The sequence below is a fragment of the Macaca thibetana genome, chromosome 9, assembly GCF_024542745.1.
Source record: "Macaca thibetana thibetana isolate TM-01 chromosome 9, ASM2454274v1, whole genome shotgun sequence".
In the NCBI taxonomy this organism is placed as follows: Eukaryota; Metazoa; Chordata; class Mammalia; order Primates; family Cercopithecidae; genus Macaca; species Macaca thibetana.
In genome coordinates this window covers 79,232,375-79,252,054 of record NC_065586.1, presented here as the reverse complement: position 1 = coordinate 79,252,054, position 19,680 = coordinate 79,232,375, and the positions used below count along the sequence as shown (strand labels likewise).

General features: G+C 35.1%; 1 protein-coding gene across 3 annotated transcripts in view; it reads right to left on the bottom strand.

Annotated features, from left to right (window-relative positions):
- Positions 1–19,680, bottom strand: part of PCDH15 (protocadherin related 15) — a 1,784,920-nt gene that overhangs the window by 617,044 nt on the left and 1,148,196 nt on the right. The window lies entirely within an intron of this gene.

Sequence of the window (19,680 nt, the reverse complement as noted above, 5' to 3'; positions counted from 1 at the left end):
TAGATGCACATAAGATATGAGAGGGCCAGAATTCTTCATGAGTCCAACTCTTTTGTTGGAACTCAAGAAAATAGACTAGATTGGAGAGTAGAACTAGATTTTTTGAGTCATGTTTTAATAATGACTACTCCGCATGTACACATTTAGATGCTGTCCCCAGTTGAAGAGTTCTGTCCACTGTCAAAATTCATGTCCACCTGGAATCTCAGAATGTGAGCTTATTTGGAAATAAGATTTTGCAGACGTAGTTAGTTAAGATGAGGTCATACTGGAGTAGGGTGGGCCATAAATCCAATCACTAGTGTCTTTGTAAGAAAGGGAAATTCAGACACAGAGACACAGAAGCACACAAAGAAGGTCATGCAAAGAAGGAGGCAGAGATAGGAAGAAAGCAGTTACAAACCTACCAGAAGAAGGATATCTGAGAGCCCTCAGAAGACTCAGAAGACTGGAAGAGGCAAGGAAAGTTCCTTCCCTAGAGCCCTCAGAGGAAGCTCCGCCCTCAGTGGAAGCACCTTCTAACCTCCAGAACTATGAAAGAATACATACCTGTTATTTTTAAGCCGCCAGGTTTAAGGTAATTTGCTATGGCAGCTCTAGAAAACAAATATACACAGGATTCTTCTTTCGAATAGGTCTGAAGGAGATGTGTATATACAAATTTATATATTTATAAACATATAACAGATTTATATATTTATAAATATAAAACAGATTTATATAATTTTATAAACATAAAATAAATTTATATAGTTTTGTAAATATAAGCTTAATTTTTAATTACTAAAATTTTTTCTGTAGGCTCTCAATTAATAAGGCAAATACACAATGGCCAAACAGAATAATAACTGCCCTTTATTATTGTAAAATAATAATACTGTTTTTTTACTTATAGATTATAAAGAATTACTGTGGGCAATTTAAAGCCTTTTCAAAAATGGTTTAAAACTAAATCTATAGTATTCAAACATAATTATAGGGCATTTCTTGTTTGAAATTATTTATCCTATTATACTTTATATACAATATCCAATTTTATATTTCTACTTTAATATATTCAGCATTTAGCTCTGGACTCAAGATTATCGAACCATAGCCATTTATTTCTTTTTTTTTTTTTTTTTTTTTTTTTTTTTTTTTTTTTTGAGACGGAGTCTCGCTTTGTCACCCAGGCTGGAGTGCAGTGGCCGGATCTCAGCTCACTGCAAGCTCCGCCTCCCGGGTTTACGCCATTCTCCTGCCTCAGCCTCCCGAGTAGCTGGGACTACAGGCGCCCACCACCTCGCCCGGCTAGTTTTTTGTATTTTTTAGTAGAGACGGGGTTTCACCATATTAGCCAGGATGGTCTCGATCTCCTGACCTCGTGATCCGCCCGTCTCGGCCTCCCAAAGTGCTGGGATTACAGGCTTGAGCCACCGCGCCCGGCCTCATAGCCATTTATTTCAATTTCATATTTTGTCTTCATGTAGAAAATCCAAAATTTTATTTAAAATTTGGAATTCTCAAATTCTTAAACATGAACTGAGAAGAAAACATAGTATGGTAACATCTTAAAATGTTTAGTAAAGTTAATGCATCACATGTAATATATCCAGAATCGTATTCAACTGATATTTAATAAATATATCTGTGGATTATTCCTTTGAAGTAATATGTTAAGTATACACATGCATAGAGATACAGGTACATACATGGTTCAATATGGTGTTTTATTCCTTGCCTATAATTACATGGGTAAAAAGAATACATATTTATGCTGAAATGAAACCATTTTGCTTTCTAAAAAGAAACTCAGACACACATTTCTAAGTGCATTGACAGCAAATGCTAATACATTTACATATATTATTTTGTCTTTTAACCTTTTCAAGCAACATCGTGCAAGGATATGTAGGTTACATTTGATCAGTTTTCAGATGTTTTGGCAGGTTTTGAGAAATTTTGTTTTATATCTTTGATAAAGTTTGACTGTGTCCCCACCCATACATCATCTTGAATTGTAATTCCCATAATCCCCATGTGTTGTGGGAGGGATCCAGTGGGAGGTAATTTAATCATGGGGGTGATAACTCTCCTGCTGTTCTTGTGATAGTGAATTAGTTCTCACAAGATATCATGGTTTCATAGGGGGTTTTTCCCTTTTTGCTTAGCACTTCTCCTTCCTGCTGCCATGTTTCGAAGAATGTGTTTACTTCCCCTTCCAGTATGATTGTAAGTTTCCTGAGGCCTCTCCAGCCCTGTGGAACTGTGAGTTAATTAAACCTCTTTTCTTTATAAATAACCAAGTCTCAGGTATTTCTTTATAGCAGCATGAGAATGGACTAATACAGAAAACTGGTAGTGCAGAGAGTGGGGTGCTGCTGTAAACATACCCAAAAATGTGGAAACAACATTGGAACTGGGTAACAGGCAGAGGCTGGAAGAGTTTGGGGGACTTAGAAGAAGACAGGAAGATTTGGGAAAGTTTAGAATTTCCTAGAGATTTGTCGAATGGTTTTGACCAAAATGCTTAAGGTGATATGGACAATTAAGTCAAGGTTGAGGTCTTGATGGAGATAAGGAATTTGTTGGGAATTGGAGTATAGGTCACTCTTGCTATGGAGGGAGACTGGAAGCATTTTTCCCTGCAGAACTTTGAACTTGAGAGAGATGATTCAGGGTATCTGGCAGAAAAAAAAAAATTAAGTGCCAAAGCATTCAAGAGGAAGCAGAGCATAAAAGATTTGAAAATTTGCAGCCTGATGATGTGAGAGAAAAGATAACCTCATTTTCTGGGGAGAAATTCAAGCCAATAGGGAAAATGTCTTGAGGATATGTCAGAGACCTTTACAACAGCCCCTCTCATCATAGGCCTGAAGCCCTAGGAGGGAAAAATGGTTTTGTGCCCCTCTTCCCACAACCCATGCAGCCTCAGGACATGGTGCCGTATTTCCCAGCTGCTTCAGCTCCAGCCATGGCTAAAAGGGGTCAGTGTACAGCTCAGGCTGTTGTATCAGTGGGTACGAGCCCTAAGCCTTGGCAGCTTCCACATGGTATTGGGTCTGCAGGTACACAGAAGTCAAGAAAAGAGCTTTGTGAACCTCTGTCTAGATTTTAGAGGATGTATGGAAATGCCTGGATATCCAGGCACAAGTTTGCTATGGGGGCAGAGCCTTCATGGAGGGCCTCTCCTGAGGAAATGCAGAAAGGAAATGTGGGGTTGGTGCCCCTACACAGCACTGTCTGGTGGAGCAGTGCGAAGAGAGCCACCATCCTCCAGACCCCACAGTGGTAGATTCATCCACAGCTTGCACTGTGCACCTGGAAAAGCCACAGACACTGAACGTCAGCCTGTGAAAGCAGCTGAAGGTGGACCATACCCTGCAAAGCCACAGAGGCAGAACTGCCCAAGGCTGTAGCAGCTCACCTCTTGGAATGGCATAACTTAGATGTGAGACCTGGAGTCAAAGGAGATCATTTTGCAACTTTAAAGTTTAATGACTGCCCTATTGGATTTTGGACTTGAATGGGGCCTGAAGCCCCTTTGTGTTGGCCAATTACCCCTGTTTGGAATGAGTGTATTTAACCAATGACTGTATCACCATTGTATCCAGGATGTAACTAACTTACTTTTGATTTTACACATCTATAGGCAGAAGGAACTTGCCTTGTCTCAGATGAGACTTTGACTTGAACTTTCAAGTACATGCTGGAATGAGTTAAAACTTTGGGGAACTGTGGGAAGGTCATGATTGTTTTTTGAAATGTGAGTACATGAGATTTGGGAGGGACCAGGGGTAGAATGATATGGTATGGCTGTGTCTCCACCCAAATCTCTTCTTGAATTGTAGTTCCCATAATCTTCACATGTCATGGGAGGGACCCAGTGGGAGGTTATTTAATCGTGGGGTTGGTTACCCTCATACTGTTCTTATGATAGTGAGTTATCCCTAGGTATGATGGTTTTATTAGGGGAGTCTCCCCCTTAACTCAGAACTTCTGTTTCTTGCTGCCATGTGAAGGACATGTTCACTTCCCCTTCTGACATGACTGTAAGTTTCCTGAGACCTCCCCAGCCCTATGGAACTGTGAGTTTATTAAACCTCTTATCTTTATAAATTACCCAGTCACAGGCATTTCTTCACAGTGGTGTGAGAACGGACTAATACAATCTTTTTTAGCTTTCGTTTTTTAGTGATGCAATTCAAGTTAAGGGAAGAAGAGTGTGGTAAAAATCAGCCTTGTTAAGACTTCTATAAATCATGAATTCAGCAGCTAATTCAAAGCACAATTTTTTACATGGTACAAAACTATCTATTGCAGATGACTAATTTCAACTCTATCAAAGTGACAAAAAAAGAGCCATCAACATCAGCCCTCCTCAAAAATGTGTGCACTATTTTACTAACAAACAGTAACACCTAAACAATGAACAATATTAGGAAGATAAAAACCCATAATGTAATGTACTATTTGACAGCCAAGTACTTTAACAATGTCCTATCCTTTCTATTACCTCTGGATACTTTATTCTTCTGCTAACATCAGCCCTCCTAATCTTTCACATTACATTCCTATATTGTAGCATTTCAGAATTTTCTGCCTCACAGTTGGAATGTTACCAGATATTCCTCAGTGTATGGACCACCTGCTATTGCTCTCAGCTCCTGTTTGGATAAAACTGGTTTATGTAAAATTTTATTTTTTTCTTCTGGTAAATGAAAGCTAATTTGCAATATGTTTCCATGGGAAAATTCTAGGCATAAAAATCATATAACCACATCTAAAATTGCTAAACAACATTTTTAAAATACTTAAAATTTAATGATAAATCATAGTCATAAGCCCATAAAATAAAGTAATATCAAAATGAAAATTAGGAACACAAAAGTATGTGCTACAGGGAAAAATATAAATCAAAAGTTCTCAAACAGTCTACAAAGTCTATAAAATCTATGTATTGAGTTTCTACTATGCATTCAGCACTGTTTTATGACCAAACATAATAAAATATTCTTGTTGTAAGTGGAGAAGTTTAGGCTGTATATGGGATGTTGTTACCATACATCAATGGCCACTGAATAACAATAAAACTCACATTCTGTTCTTATGAAGGCATGCTTGTAATGGCTACTGCCAAATGAGACTCTATTTTACAATAGGGTGTGCATTTCTTATATATGTTTTATGTATCTCCATTATTTAAAGGATGTGTCTCCATATGCTTTTCTCTTAAGATTCTGTTCTACTTTACTTTTAGACAACTAGCTTTTATTGTTTATTCCATAGACTCTCTATTTGTTTCTCACCAATCAATGTTGGGCATGAAGCCAGGCGCAGCAGAAACCCTTAGTCCATGGAGAATTACTTTTCTTCACACTACCATAAGAATTAATATCTTAAAAATTTTCCAATATGTCAATGTAAAACTTAGAAAAGTTTAATCATTCCACATTGCCTTTGGCATTATAATTAAATATCTGGCTTAATATATAAAGCCTTTCACAGTTTAGCTTAATGGCAGCTATCTTCTTTCCATACAATTCACTCAACCTCAAAACTTGAAACTGCATACCCATTCATGGTTCTTTGCTTTTTTCCCTGCTTGCCAGGCTGTATCTAAGTTATATCAGATATTTTACTCACTGTTATCTCTTTTATACACCCTCTGTCATGTTTGCAGAGTGAATCGTCTCTATGGCTAATAGTTTATATAGACATCTATCATAGATTATGTTTTTAATTATATATTTACTTGTAGAACTTGTTCTTTGATTACAGGCATTCACCATACATGCCTCCCTCTGACTTCCTTCAAAACATACTTCAGTGACTAAACTCAACAGGCACTATAGCCTAGTAGTAAAAACAACATATTCAGGGGCCAAGATTCTTGCCTTTGGATCCCAGGGCCATGTACTACTAGCTTTCTGACCTTGAGCAAGTTACTTACTTAAACTTTCAGTATCATAAGTTTCATTACTAGTGTGTTCATACTAGTGTAGAGCAGGTTCTTAATGTTGTTTCATTCAACAGCCTTCCATTGTAACATTGATGAGAAAAAACAAACAAATTCCTGGTGGGAGCCACTGTATGTATAGAGTTTGCCCCTTATCCCCATGTCTGTGTGGGTTTTCTCTGGGTACTCTGCCTTCCTTTCATATCTCAAAAATATGTATGTCATGTTCATTGGTTGTCTACATGGTCCTAAAATGAGAGAGAGCGAGAGAGAGAGTGTGTGTGTGTGTGTGTGTGTGTGTGTGTGTGTGTGTGTGTGTGAGTGCCCTTGATAGAATAGTGTCATGTACAAAGGTTGTTCCCACCTTGTTCCCTGAGTTGCCCAGAAAGGCTCTGGCCACCTGCAACAGGAACAAGAAGGCAAATAATTATCTTACTTGTTTTTATTAATTTTTCTTAAAAGTTCATAAAACTCATATTTACTTCAATATTTCATATTATAAATATTTTTATGTTTATTTAGAAGCTTGATATTTTCATGACAAGAATTACATCATAGGAACTTAACTCTTGTTTATATCAATTAGCCTATGATCAAATTTGTTCCTATATAAGTTGTTTTGCATGAAGTCATAGTTGTCAAGAACCTATTGAGGATGTTAAGTGAGGATTTACAGTATAAAATTCTTAGGTTATTTGGAGAAAAATGACTTAATATAATTAGTCCCATAATGTAAAGATTTTAGAGACTGACACAAAGGCAGTGTTTTATGAGGATATTAGAAAAAGACAGGTGAGAGACAGGATAGAAATAAGAAAAATAAATAGTAAAACCATTCTTTCCAAGAAAGAATAATTTCTACATGTAATCATAAAATTGTAGTATTGGATGGATTTACTAAAAAATCCATTCCAGTGCTCATATGAAAGAACTGAAGGCCTGTGAAGTCACACAAGTTTAAAGCAGATATGGGAATAAACTCCTATTTCATTGGTCTCTTCACCCATAGGTTTTTGTGTTATCCTTGACTAAAATCTGCAACATGTTTTCCTTATGCCATATCTTGCTCTTAATATTTGTAGGCTTTCTGTGACAGTTTGTTGACTATTTGACTTAGCTCTTTCTACTTGCCATTAGCTTAAATGTATATTATAAGCCTGCATTGAAGTTTTTCAAAATAAAAACATACAGAAGCTGTTCCTTTCCACAGATGATTTGAGGAATAAAAAGGAGAAATAATACAGTCTAATTTCAATATTGAAAGAGAGATCAGTTGAACTAAAACAGAAGAATAAACAGAGTATAAAGCAGTCCACTAAGATATTCATAATTTCATACTGAACTCTTTAGGAATTGTGATTTCTTAACTAGATTCATTTATTTATTTAATAAACTTTTACTGAATACCGCTATGTGTCTGACTCATCTATTGATTATCAAGATTAACATGGTTGCTACACTCACAATGCTCACATTTTGCTAGATAAATCATAATTTTAAAAATCATCATAATCATCATAAAACTTGAAATAGGGACAATGGATAGCCATTGATGTACTTTTGTGAAAGGAGTATATTATAGTATATAGTATATTATACTATATAGTATATTACTATATTTCAGGTTTTAAATGTCACTTCAGAAAAATATTTGGAGACAGTTGGAAGGAAGGTAGAGTATATGCAAGGAGACAAACAAGATGCTAATGCAGCAGGGCACCAAATACCAAGAAATAAACAGTAAAACATGGAGCTGGAATCCCAGATTTTTGCAGAAGATTAAAAGAGAAGCCTTGAGAGACATGTATTTGGGATAATAAACAAAATGTCATCATGCATTTAACATAGGGAGTGAGGGAATGAAAGGCATCAGAAATAACTTTCATCTCTCTGGCTTGAGAAACTAGGTAGATGATGGTGGCATTTAATGAGATAAGGAAAATGGAGAATAATATGTTTTATCGGGGCAGAGAGTTGAAGTATGGTGTGAATTTTGAACCACTGAGTTTGAAGTGCACTTGAGGAAATCCAAAGTGGTGGGGGTGGGGAGTGTTAAATAGCCAATCCTAATTAGAAATATTCATTGAAAAAATTATTTTTAGGAGAAATCATGACATTAAACCTAAAAGAACATATTTTGAATAATACCATTTATATCAATGCCTGATAAACAAATACAAAGTGTGTAAATGATTCTTTTTTATAAATTATTGATCATTTAAATATTATTAGAACATAGAATTTCTATTTACATCACCTGCTATAAGAGTGACAGCATATTAGCCACTGGTATTCATGCTCAACTCTGCAATTTAAAAGCAACACCAAAGAATATTCTTCATTGTGTTCATAAACTCTCTCTTAAGCAAATAAATAAAGAAAATGTAATGCCTAGCAACATTTTCTAGCAATTATTCTTCTGCAATGCATGAGTATATATTTGTGCTATGGTAGCATTAGGTTCAACCTAATTAACTCAGAAAATCATTTATGCACAATAGCCTATCTTTCATGTACAGCAGATCATGTCTATTTTCTTTACTTTTTGCAATTTTATATAATGTTATCACAAAAAAAAATGGTTGTGTTTCTTGGTTCTCAGCACTGCTGTTTATCACATCCATGTCCATACTAGTTTTTCCATGTGTGGTTTAAGTACCAAGTTAACCATTTGAGATTAGACCATCTCTTGGATTTATGACCCTGTGCCTATAATATTTGAGCTGCCTATAGGTCTTTATGAGCATACATAGCAATACATGTTGTCCACAACAATCGCTTAGATATTAAATAGGTGAAACCTCTGGAATTAGGCAAACTGTGTGCAAATATTAAATATTGGTTAAGACCTTGAGAAACTTTTTTTCAACTATCTGTGCATCTATTTCCTCACCTGTACAATGAAACCAATGATAAAACAGAACCTCCCCATTTAGACTATAGTAAGAATTTAATATTTAATTTTTAACAAATTCTTATGGTAAAGACTTAATATTTAATTCTTGACAAATTATTATGGTAATAATGTTTAATTCTTACCAAATTCTTATGATAGGGATTTAATATTTAATTCTTACCAAATTATTAGGGTAAGAATTTAATATTTAAAATATTCTTTTCTTAGCATATATGAACTTCTTAGAATACTTACTAGCATATGACAAAACCTTAGGGAAGTTTAACAATTTTATTATAAATTAGATTGCTTAATATATAGTTATGTTATATGAGTTGAGTTAGTTAATGCAAATAAAAAATAATATTCACTGTGCATCTTTTTATGTTACTCAGCTTTCAATTTCTCATACTATCTCAAAGAAAATGTAGCTAGTAGTTATTTTTCAGAAGTGTTCTCCAAATGTATGTAATAATTTTTGTCAATGTTGAAAATCTTTAAAACTTTTGTAAAGTCACCATTTAATGAGTTAAACTATTGTCTTTAGCATTTATGTCCTAATTTTTGGAAGGAAACACCACACACACACACACACACACACACACACACACACACACATATATATATATATATAAAATGACATCCTATCTTACTTGACCTAAAACTGCACAAAAATTTATATTTGCTGTTTATTTTGCATTGGCAATGCCAGTTTTCTTCCATTTGAATACAAGTCATTTGGAAAATTCCTTACATCCAAGTTCTTCAGCTCCTATTTGTTAATCTTTTTTATTTCTTTGTTTCTTTCTCTTTTTTTTTTTTCTTTTTTTTTTTTTTTTTTTTTTTTTTTTTTTTTTTTTTTTTTGAGATAGTCTCTCTCTTTACCCAGGCTGGAGTGCAGTGGCATGATCTTGGTTTACTGCAAACTCTGCCTCCTGGGTTCAAGGGATTCTCCTGCCTCAGCCTCCCCCAGTAGCTGGGACTACAGGCACGTGTCACCACACCCACTTAATTTGTTTGTTTTTTTTAGTAGAGACAGGGTTTTGCTATGTTGGCCAGGCTGGTCTCGAGTTTCTGACTTTGTGATCTGCCCGCCTCAGCCTCCCAAAGTGCTGAGATTACCAGCATGAGCCACCTCGCCTGGCCTATTTGTTAATCTTGATCTTGTTATGTATCAGTTGTTGGGTTGCTCCATGATTTTCACATTAGCTCCCTTTAGTTTGTATTGTGTTGGTTTTTGTTTTTTTCATAAAACACTAAAAATGTTTACATCATTTTAAAACATTTCAAACATAAAGCGATATCCTAAACAGCTTAACAGTAGCTTCCACACGTTGGGTATTAATATAAAAACTTTTACTTTTTTTATAAGATCAATCAGTCTGTTCATATCAGTACTCAATAATGAGAACATTCACATGTTCAACTCTGTTCAGTCATTAGAGAAGCATATGTAAAACACATTCCAAGTAAAGAGACATTATACAGATAAAAAGCTAATAAGCTGAGTGAATGCCAATAGGCCAGTAAATATTGGTATAGGATGTTGCTTTGATGTTACCAATTTCATTTTATATATTGTAAGGACTTCCGTTTACTATTAGAGTAAATTTCCAACTATATAATCTAACATTAAATGTCATTTGCAATCTGAACTCAACAATTCAAAATAATTATGTTTTACCAACTATAATAAGACAAAAAATAATGGCTATTATGTATCAGTAAGCAATCTGAGACCTAGTAAGGATACATAACTTCTCCAGCATCATAGTGTTAGCTGGTGAGAGAGCCAGGAGTTGAAATGAGGTGATCTGGCCTCAGAAACTTTGCTGTAAGCCTCTAAATATATTAAGAACACTATGCCGAATCCTCACCAGGAAGCATTTCACCATCACCAGTGGGAAGCCAAGTAAACGTAAACTTTTAATAAAACTGTCTGAGTACTGTCAGAGAGGTATAAACACTTCTACCAGCCAGTAATTTTTTTCACCATCCTGGAAGACCCTCAAGGTCAGGGATTATATTTTATTTGACTTTGTATTCCCAGAGCCTCCCATGACACCTACCCCATAGAGGACCCCATTAAATGTGTGTTGTTGTTTTATAGCAAAGTGATTCCAAAGCAGTAGTAGGGCTAGAGAAAAAACAAACAAACAAAAAAGGCTTTACAGTATATAAGAGTGACATTTGAACTCCATCTTAAAAAATAAATATAAGTACTCAAGGAAGAGATTCTGAGAAGAGGACATTTGAGATAGAGAAAACAATATGTGTAAACCAGACCTGAAGTGGGAGAAAAACGGATATATCTAAATAATAGGCGTTTGGATGTAGGGAAGCCAGAGACAGTGTCGGGAAAGATTCTGGACAGGGGTTTGTGGCAGTTTAGGAAGGAAAACCTTTATGTCAGGCTTTCACCTGCACAGCCAGGGCTCTGCTGCACTGGAATCAGTAGAGGGAACGGGTGCAGTTTCAAGAAGCTCTCCAAGGGCTGAGAACACCCTATTTGTGCCTCAACGTGGTTGAAATTTAGTATCTCCATTTATGAGCATTGCAAATTTTAATAAAATACAACAAGAGCACAGTTGGGGACAGGTTATAAACGACACAACAAAAGGAGATTTTAATATTGAAGAGTATAAAATTAAGTTTTCAAAAAGTTCAAAACAGAATGCTTATAAATTGATATTAATTTATTAATAACAGAACTTGTAAGAAGATAAATCTGGATACCTGGTTTTAAGCATTGACAGGAACAGTTTATATGCATTTTTGGGGAAATACATTTAAATAATATTTTTGTGTTTACACACAAAATTATAATTGCTTACAGGTAGTAAAACTATCATGTTTGGGGTTGTTGTCTCCCCTAGACAAAATCTATAACTAATCTATATTTACAATGTCTGGGCTATCATCAAACAATAAATAGTGAAGTCAACATAGGTACCTTATCCTATGTAATTCATTAGTCTTTACACAAGCCTCTTAAACAGTGCTCCAGTATGATATTAAAATACCATGTCTTCTCTCTCCATTTGACCTTATTTCCAAGGTTGAGTATCCAGCTAGCTAGCTAGTTATTTTAAACAAGAGTAACCTAATTCTATTGATTTAAAAGACAGAATAATGATCATCACAGAAGACAGAGAAAGTGGACAGTTAAAAAAGATGTTTCACTAAGCTAAGGGAGGAAGTAGGGTCCAAATTTAGTGTTGGAGATTGAGGTTATGATATAAAGTTTACAGACTAAAAAGCAATAACTTAGGCCATGAAGTAGTTTAACCGTCACTTTTCCTTGCCTCTGTACTTCCGCTCCCTCTCACACCACTACATTAGTCTGCAATATATTTCCCTTATCCCTTTTAAAATATTTACTTTTAATAATTAAAGGCACATAGTAGGTATATATATTTCTATTTTATTATTGATACATAGCATTTGTATATATTTACGGGGGACATGTGATTTTTTGTTACATGCATAGAACATGTAATGATCACATCATGGTGTTTATTTCCTGGAATATTTATCATCTCAATGTGTTAAAAATATTTCAAATACTCTCTAGTTATTTTGAAATATACAATACATTGTTGTTTAGTAACTAAAGTTTACTCTCAATCACTGGAAATTATTCTTTCTGTTTAAATGTATGTTTAGACCCATTAACCTACTCTCTTCATCCTTCCCACAATCTGATATCTAGAATACTAGTCTCTTCCTTCATGAGATTACCTTTTTTGACCCCTACATATAGTGAGAACATGTGATAATTGTTTCTGTGCCTGATTTATTTCATGTAACTTAATGACCTCCAGTTTACCCCATGTTGCTGCAACTGGTGTTATTCATTCATTTTTATGGCTGAATAGTTTTTCATTGTGTGCCAATACCATATCTTCTTTATCCATTTGTTGGGTTGATGGACACTTAAGTTGATTCCATATCTTTGCTATTGTGAAAAGTACTGCAATGAACATGGAGGGGGGGGTGCAGGTATCTTTTTGATATACTGATTTCTTCTCTTTTGAATAGATACCTGTTAATAGGATTGCTGGAACATATAGCAGTTCTATTTTTACATTTTTGAGGAATCCTCATATTGTTTTCCACACTGACTGTACTGATTGACATTCCCACCAACAGTGTATAAGAGTTCTCTTTTCTCCACATCCTCTCCAGCATTTATATATTTTTTTGTCATTTTGATAATAGCCATTCTAACTGGGGTAAGATGATATCTCATGATTTTGATTTACACTTCCATGATGATCAGTGATATTGAACATTTTATCATATATATGTAGGCTCTCTGTATGTCTTCTTTTGAGAAATATCTAGTGCCCATTTTAGCAATGTGTTGAGATCCTTGTATAATCTGGATAGTCCCTTGATGAATGAATACTCTGCATATATTTTCTTCCAGTTCTACAGATTGTTTCTTTACTCTGTTGATTGTTTCCTTAGCTGTGCAGAAGCTTTTCTGTTTTTGTTGCTTGTGTTTTTTTAGGTCTCAGCCATAAAATCTTTGCCTAGATCAATGTCCTGAAGTGTTTCCCCAAAGTTTTCTTCTAGTAGTTTTATAATTGTGGGCCTTAACTCTGTATCTTTACTCCATCTTGGGCTGATTTTTCTACGTAGTGAGAGATAAGGGTCCTTTTCATTCTTCTGCATGTGGATATCCGATCTTGCCCACACCATTTATTGAAGAGGGTGTATTTTCCCTAGTGTAGGTTCTTGATGTCTTTGTCAAAAATCAGCTGGCTGCAAATACACGAATTTATTTTTGGACAGTCTATTTCTGTTTTGTCTGTATGTCTGTTTTGGTATCAACATTATGCTGTTTTGGTTGCTATAGCCTTGTAATATCTTTTGAAGTCATGTGGCATGGTGACTCCAGTTTTGTTTTTTTCACTTAGGATTGTTTTCAATATTTAGCCTCTTTATGGGTTCTAAATAAATTTTTTTTTTCTATTTTTGTAAAATTGTCATTGGCATTTTGATAGAGATTGCAATTAATTTGTAGATTGTTTTGGTGTGGTCACTTTAATGATGGTAATTCTTCAAATCCACCAGCATGGAACACCTTTCCATTTGTTTGTGTCCTCTTCAATTGCTTTTGTAAGAGTTTTGTAATTTTCCTTGTAGAAGTCTTTCAGCTCTTTGGATTACTTTATTTCTAGGTATTTTATTGTAGCTGTTGTAAATGGGATTGCCTTCTTGATTTTTCTTTCTTAGCTAATTCATTACTGGTATGTATGAACACCACTTTTTGTATGATTAGTATTGTATCCTGTAACTTTATTTAATTTATATATCAAATCTAAGAAATTTTAGGTTAAGTGTTTAGATTTTCCTAGATATAAGATTATATCATCTGCCAAGAGGAAAAATTTAACTTTTTCTTTTCCAATTCGAATGCCTTTTATTTTTTTCAATCCACCTGATGATTCTGGCCAGGCCTTTGAGTACTATGATGAACTGCAGTTGGGAAAGTGAGCATCTTTATTTTTTTCCAGTTCTTAGAGGAATGGCTTTCCACTTTTTACCTTTCAGTATTATGTTAGCTATGGGTTTTTCACATATGGCCTTTATTATGTTGAGGTATGTTCATCCTATTCCTAATTTGTTGAGTTTTTATCTTAAAGGATGTTAAATTTTCCCTATTTCTCTGTGTCTATTAAGATGATGATAAGATTTTGTCCTTCACCCTCTTTATGTTATATATCACATTTATTGATTAGTATATGTTGAGCAATCTTTGCATCTCTGGGATAAATTCCATTTGATTATGGCACATTATAATTTTTTATCTACTGTTTGTTTCAATTTGATAGTATTCTGTTGATTTTTTTTTATCTTTGTTAATCAAGGATATCAAGCTGTATTTTTTGTTGTTGTTTTTGTTGTTATTGTTGTTAGACTCTTGTCTGGTATTGGTATGAGGGTGATGCTGGCCTCATAAAATAAATTGGGTGAAATTCCCTCTTCCTCAAATATTTAAAATAATGTCAGGAGAACTGATGTTAGATCTTCTTTGTAAATTTGGTAAATTTGTCAATGAAGCAATCCAGTCTCGAACTTTTCTTTGTTGGGAGACTTTTTATTGTTGATGCAATCTTATTACTCATTATTGATATGTTCAGGATTTCTATTTCTTCCTAATTCAATATTGCTAGATTATATTTTTCCAGGAACTTGTTCATTTTTTCTAGGCTTTCAAATTAGTGTAGGGTTATTAATAATCATCTCTGATGATCTCTTGTATTTCTGCACGATCAGTTGTAATGTCTCCATTTATCTGATTTATTTGGGTCTTCTTTCTTTCTTCATTAGTCTTGTGAGCAGTTTATGAATTTTATCTTTTTTCAAAAAACAACTTTTTGTTTTATTGATCCTTTGTATTACTATTTTCAGCCTGTATTTTGTTTAGTTCCACTTTCATTTTTTATTATTTCTTTCCTTTTACTAATTTTGGTTTGATGTGTTCTTGCTTTCCTAAATTTCTTGAGGTGTATCATTAGACTGTTTATTTGAAATCTTTCTACGTTTTAATGTAGGTGTTTATTGCTAAAAACTTTCCTCTTAGCATTGTTTTTTTCCTGAATACCATAGTTTTTGGTATGCTGTGGTTCAATTTTCATTTGTTTCAATATATGTTTTGATTCCCCTCTTAATAATATTCTTTACCCAATAGTCATTCAGAAGCATGCTCTTTAATTTCCAAATATTAATATAGTTTTCAAAGTTCTTGTTATTTTTTATTCCACTGTGTTCTAAGAAGACACTTGATATATTCTGATTATTAAAAAAATTGTTGAGACTTGTTTTATATCCTACGATATGGTCTATTCTTGAGAATGTTTTATGTGCTGATCAGAAGAATGTGTGTTCTATTCCTGTTGGATGAAATATTAGGCAAAAGTATTTTATGCTTCCTGGGTTTAAAGTGCAATTTAAAGGCAATGTTTATTTTTTGATGTTTTTGTCAAGATGATCTGTCCAATGCTGACAATGGGGTACTGAAGTCCCCAAGATATTATATTATTGCAGTCTATTTGTCCATCTTGATCTAATAATATTTGTTTTATATATCTGGGTGCTCTAGTGTCTGGTGCACATATGTTTATAGTTGTTACATTCTTTTGCTGAATTTATTCCTTCATAATTGTATAATAACCTTCTTTGTCTCTCTTTGCTGTTTTTGATTAAAATTCAACTTTATTTGATAAAACTATAGCTGCTACTCCTCATTTTTTGTTTCCATTGCATGGAATAGCTTTTTCCATCCCTTTACATTCAGTCTATATGTTTCTTTACAGGTGAGATGTGTTCCTTGTAGGCAGCATACGGATGAGACTTTGTAATTTTTAAAATTTATTTATTTATTTTTGTTTGTTTGAGATAGATTCTTGCTGTGTTGCCCAGTTTGGAGTGCAGTGGCACGATCTCTGCTCGCTGCAAACTCCACCTCCCAGGTTCAAGTTATTCTCCCACCTCTGCCTCCCGAGTAGCTGGGACTACAGGCACATGCCATCATATCTGGCTAATTTTTGTATTTTTCATTGAGATGGGATTTCACTATGTTGGCCAGGCAGATTTTCAACTCCTGACCTCAAGTGATCTGCCCGACTCAGTCTCCCAAAGTGCAGGGATTACAGGCATGAGCCAGCATGCCGCTCCTCCACTGTTTTTTTTTTTTTTTCCTAACTATTAAGCCAGTCTATATCATTGAAGTACAAAATTTAATCAATTTACATTCAACTTTATTTTTATATGTGAGGGCTTAGTCACATATAATTCAACACACATACATGCAGGTGGTGGTGAAGTTTTGTTGGGGACAGGGCCATCAGGTGGGCCAGTCTTTGGCCCCCACTGGTGGCAGTGCAAGTCAATTATGCCTTTCCCTAGTTTTCAGGGCTGCATACACTAGCACTGGTGTCAGCAGGTCTATGTAAGCAGGTCTATGCAATTCTCTTGATCCTGCATGGCTTGCTTGGGTACTGGCAGTGATGGTGATGAACTGGGTGGGTGAGTGGGTCCTCTGGTTCCAAGGCAGTGGGTTTGGTGGTAATAGCAGTGGAGGGTCAATCCTCTGACTCACAAACCATCTGTACTTGTGTTGGTGGTGGCTTTGACAGGCTGGAACGGCCAGTCTCTAGGCTTGCAGTTGGTGCATACATATGGGTAGTAGCTGTGGTGGTAGCACAGGTTGGGTGGACTCGTTTTCAAGCCCCTGGAAATAATGCTCAGCTGCTAACAGTGGTAGTTGGGGCAGAATGATACATAGGCCCTTGGAGGGTGTGCTTGTGTACTCAGGAGGGTAGAGTTAGGTCACATGGGGCTTCCCTCAGCCCCCCTGGTAGTGTTTGCAGTCACTGGCTGTGGTATACAGGGGTGGAGTGATCTCCAAACCTCCAACAGAATGTTTGGATGAAGGTGGCAAAAACTGCACTTGCAGCACTGCTATAGGGTTGAGGTGGGGAAGCAGAGGTTGCTTTCAGTGGTAGTATACATGAGCAGATAGCTAAGGAATGCAAGCTTCAACCCTAGGTGACAGCTATAAGCTGAGCAGCCTTTCATCAGGGTGCTTTTAAGCATGGGGCAATCTTGCTACTAAAGGTGGCTGGGTCACTGTCAGTGCCTCACGCTTTGGTCCTAGCAACTGTAGCCACCAGTGGTGCCTGGCTCCAGATGGAGGAGGTCAGTGGAGTTTTAGGACTCTGGAGAGGCAGAAGTTGGGCTCTAGGGAAGGATGCAAACTGGTGGGGACTGGGCTCTCAAAATAGCACTCTGCTGTGGCTGCTTAGGCCTCAGTGTGGGTATGGCACACATTCTTAGCTCTCTTCCCAGAACAATGTTCTTGCCATCCCCATGCAGCTTCCTATGACAGTTTCAGTGCCCATATGGGTTGGACTCTACCATGGCTAAGATTTCAGGAATCTGCACTGGAAATATGGACCACTGGAGATCAGTTGCTTATTCTTTCTCTGAACTAAGGAGCCTCTTCAGACTCCTTGCCAATTGTAGCCAAGCAGGCTGCCTCACTGTGGTCTCCTTTCTTGCCTTAGGTATTTTCCATCATATCTCTGTTGAATTCCAGTGTTTTTTCTTAGGTGGTCTATTCAAAGTATGATTATCTACTCCTTATTTTGTGAGGGAGGTGAGTACCAGATGCTTTCCATCAGCCATTTTGAAGGCCCCCTTTCACTTCTTTATTCATTGATCAGGTACAAAGACCATTGAAAAATCAATGGGTTAAGGGCACCAACACCCTACATAATTGAAAAACCATATGTAATTTTTGACTACTCTAAAAATTAACTAATATCTTGCCATTAACTAGAAGTCTGTCTGATAATATATTCAATTAACATATAATCATTCTGTATATGTATTATACAACATAGTCTTACAACAAAGCAATCTAGAGAAAATGTTATTAAGAAAATCACAAGGAAAATAAAACATATTTATTGTGTATTAAGTGGAAGTGGATCATCCTCTTTAAGTATGACGAGGAGGAGGAAGAAGAATAGGGGTTGTTCTTGCTGTCTCAGGGATGGTAGAAGCAGAAGAAAATCCACATATAAGTGGACCCACAAAGCCCAAACTTGTGTTTTTTAATGGTCAGTTGTATTTTTTCTAAAAACACTTCTCAGGCTATCCAAACCTGAATAAACATGTATTTATTTTAACTACTGTAGAAACTATTGCCCACACAGTCAGTTAGCAATTACTCATACAATGCCTTATATTAGTTTCTCTTTTATGTGAGCAGCTATTTAGATCTACTTTTGTTTAATTTTCTGAAAGTATTTAATAGAAGATTTTATACTATTGGCATATAGTAGGCATTTAACAAATGGCTGACTTATTGCAAAATCTTCTATTTTAAATTTTGTTTATATTTTTTGAATTTTTTTTTTTACTACAGAATATAATTTCCTGAATATTCATGATAAAAACATGAGGTATGATAAAAGAGTAAAGTGTTATATTTAAAATTAATCCTTAAAACAATGAATCAAGTGTAATAATACTTCCTTAGGTCAGAAACTTTAAAATACTTAATTGCATAACTTAAAAAGAATACATTTTGGTAAGTACTGCAAAATACTTCTTTTAAAATTAGATGTATATATTTTTAAACATTTTTTTCAAAAAAGTAATTATATATATTCTGAGTAATGCTCAGCCATAGCACAGAAAATAAAGCATAATTCTTATATGACACTCTGATTTATGAGAGCACAATTACTTTTTAGCATTAAGCCAGTACAATCATGTCATGATCCAAATATAAAGAAATAGGGGGAAAGGAAAGTGGGCAACTTAGTAGGCTATGAATAAGGTCTAAAAGAGTGTGTTCTTATATTTATGTTACATTAAAATAAAGTGTGTACTTCTTGAAAACAAATCTTAAATATATTTTATGGCAGATTCACATATTGTTCTGCTGCAAAAATGTTCTGTTTCAACATGTTTTCCCTAAACTGCATAACTTAGAACTAAACATAAAAATGGTATTTGGTTGCTGTTCCAAATGTTATGCAAAAAAAAATAAATTTGATGTGAAAACTAGACAAATTAGTCAGTGGGAGTTAGGTTCATTAAAAAATTTCACCTAATTTTTGTTGCTTTCAATAGTTGCAGTTTTAACTGAGTGTGAAGAAAGTTGCCAAGATGACATATGTCACATGTTTCTTCAATTCATACATCCTCAGGCACTAGCCAAAAGCCACTGTGTGTGTGTTTTTTTCAAAACCCAGGTATGAAACACAAGAAATTCCTTTAATAAATAGTGATTGTTATCTACTATATATCAGCCAATGTG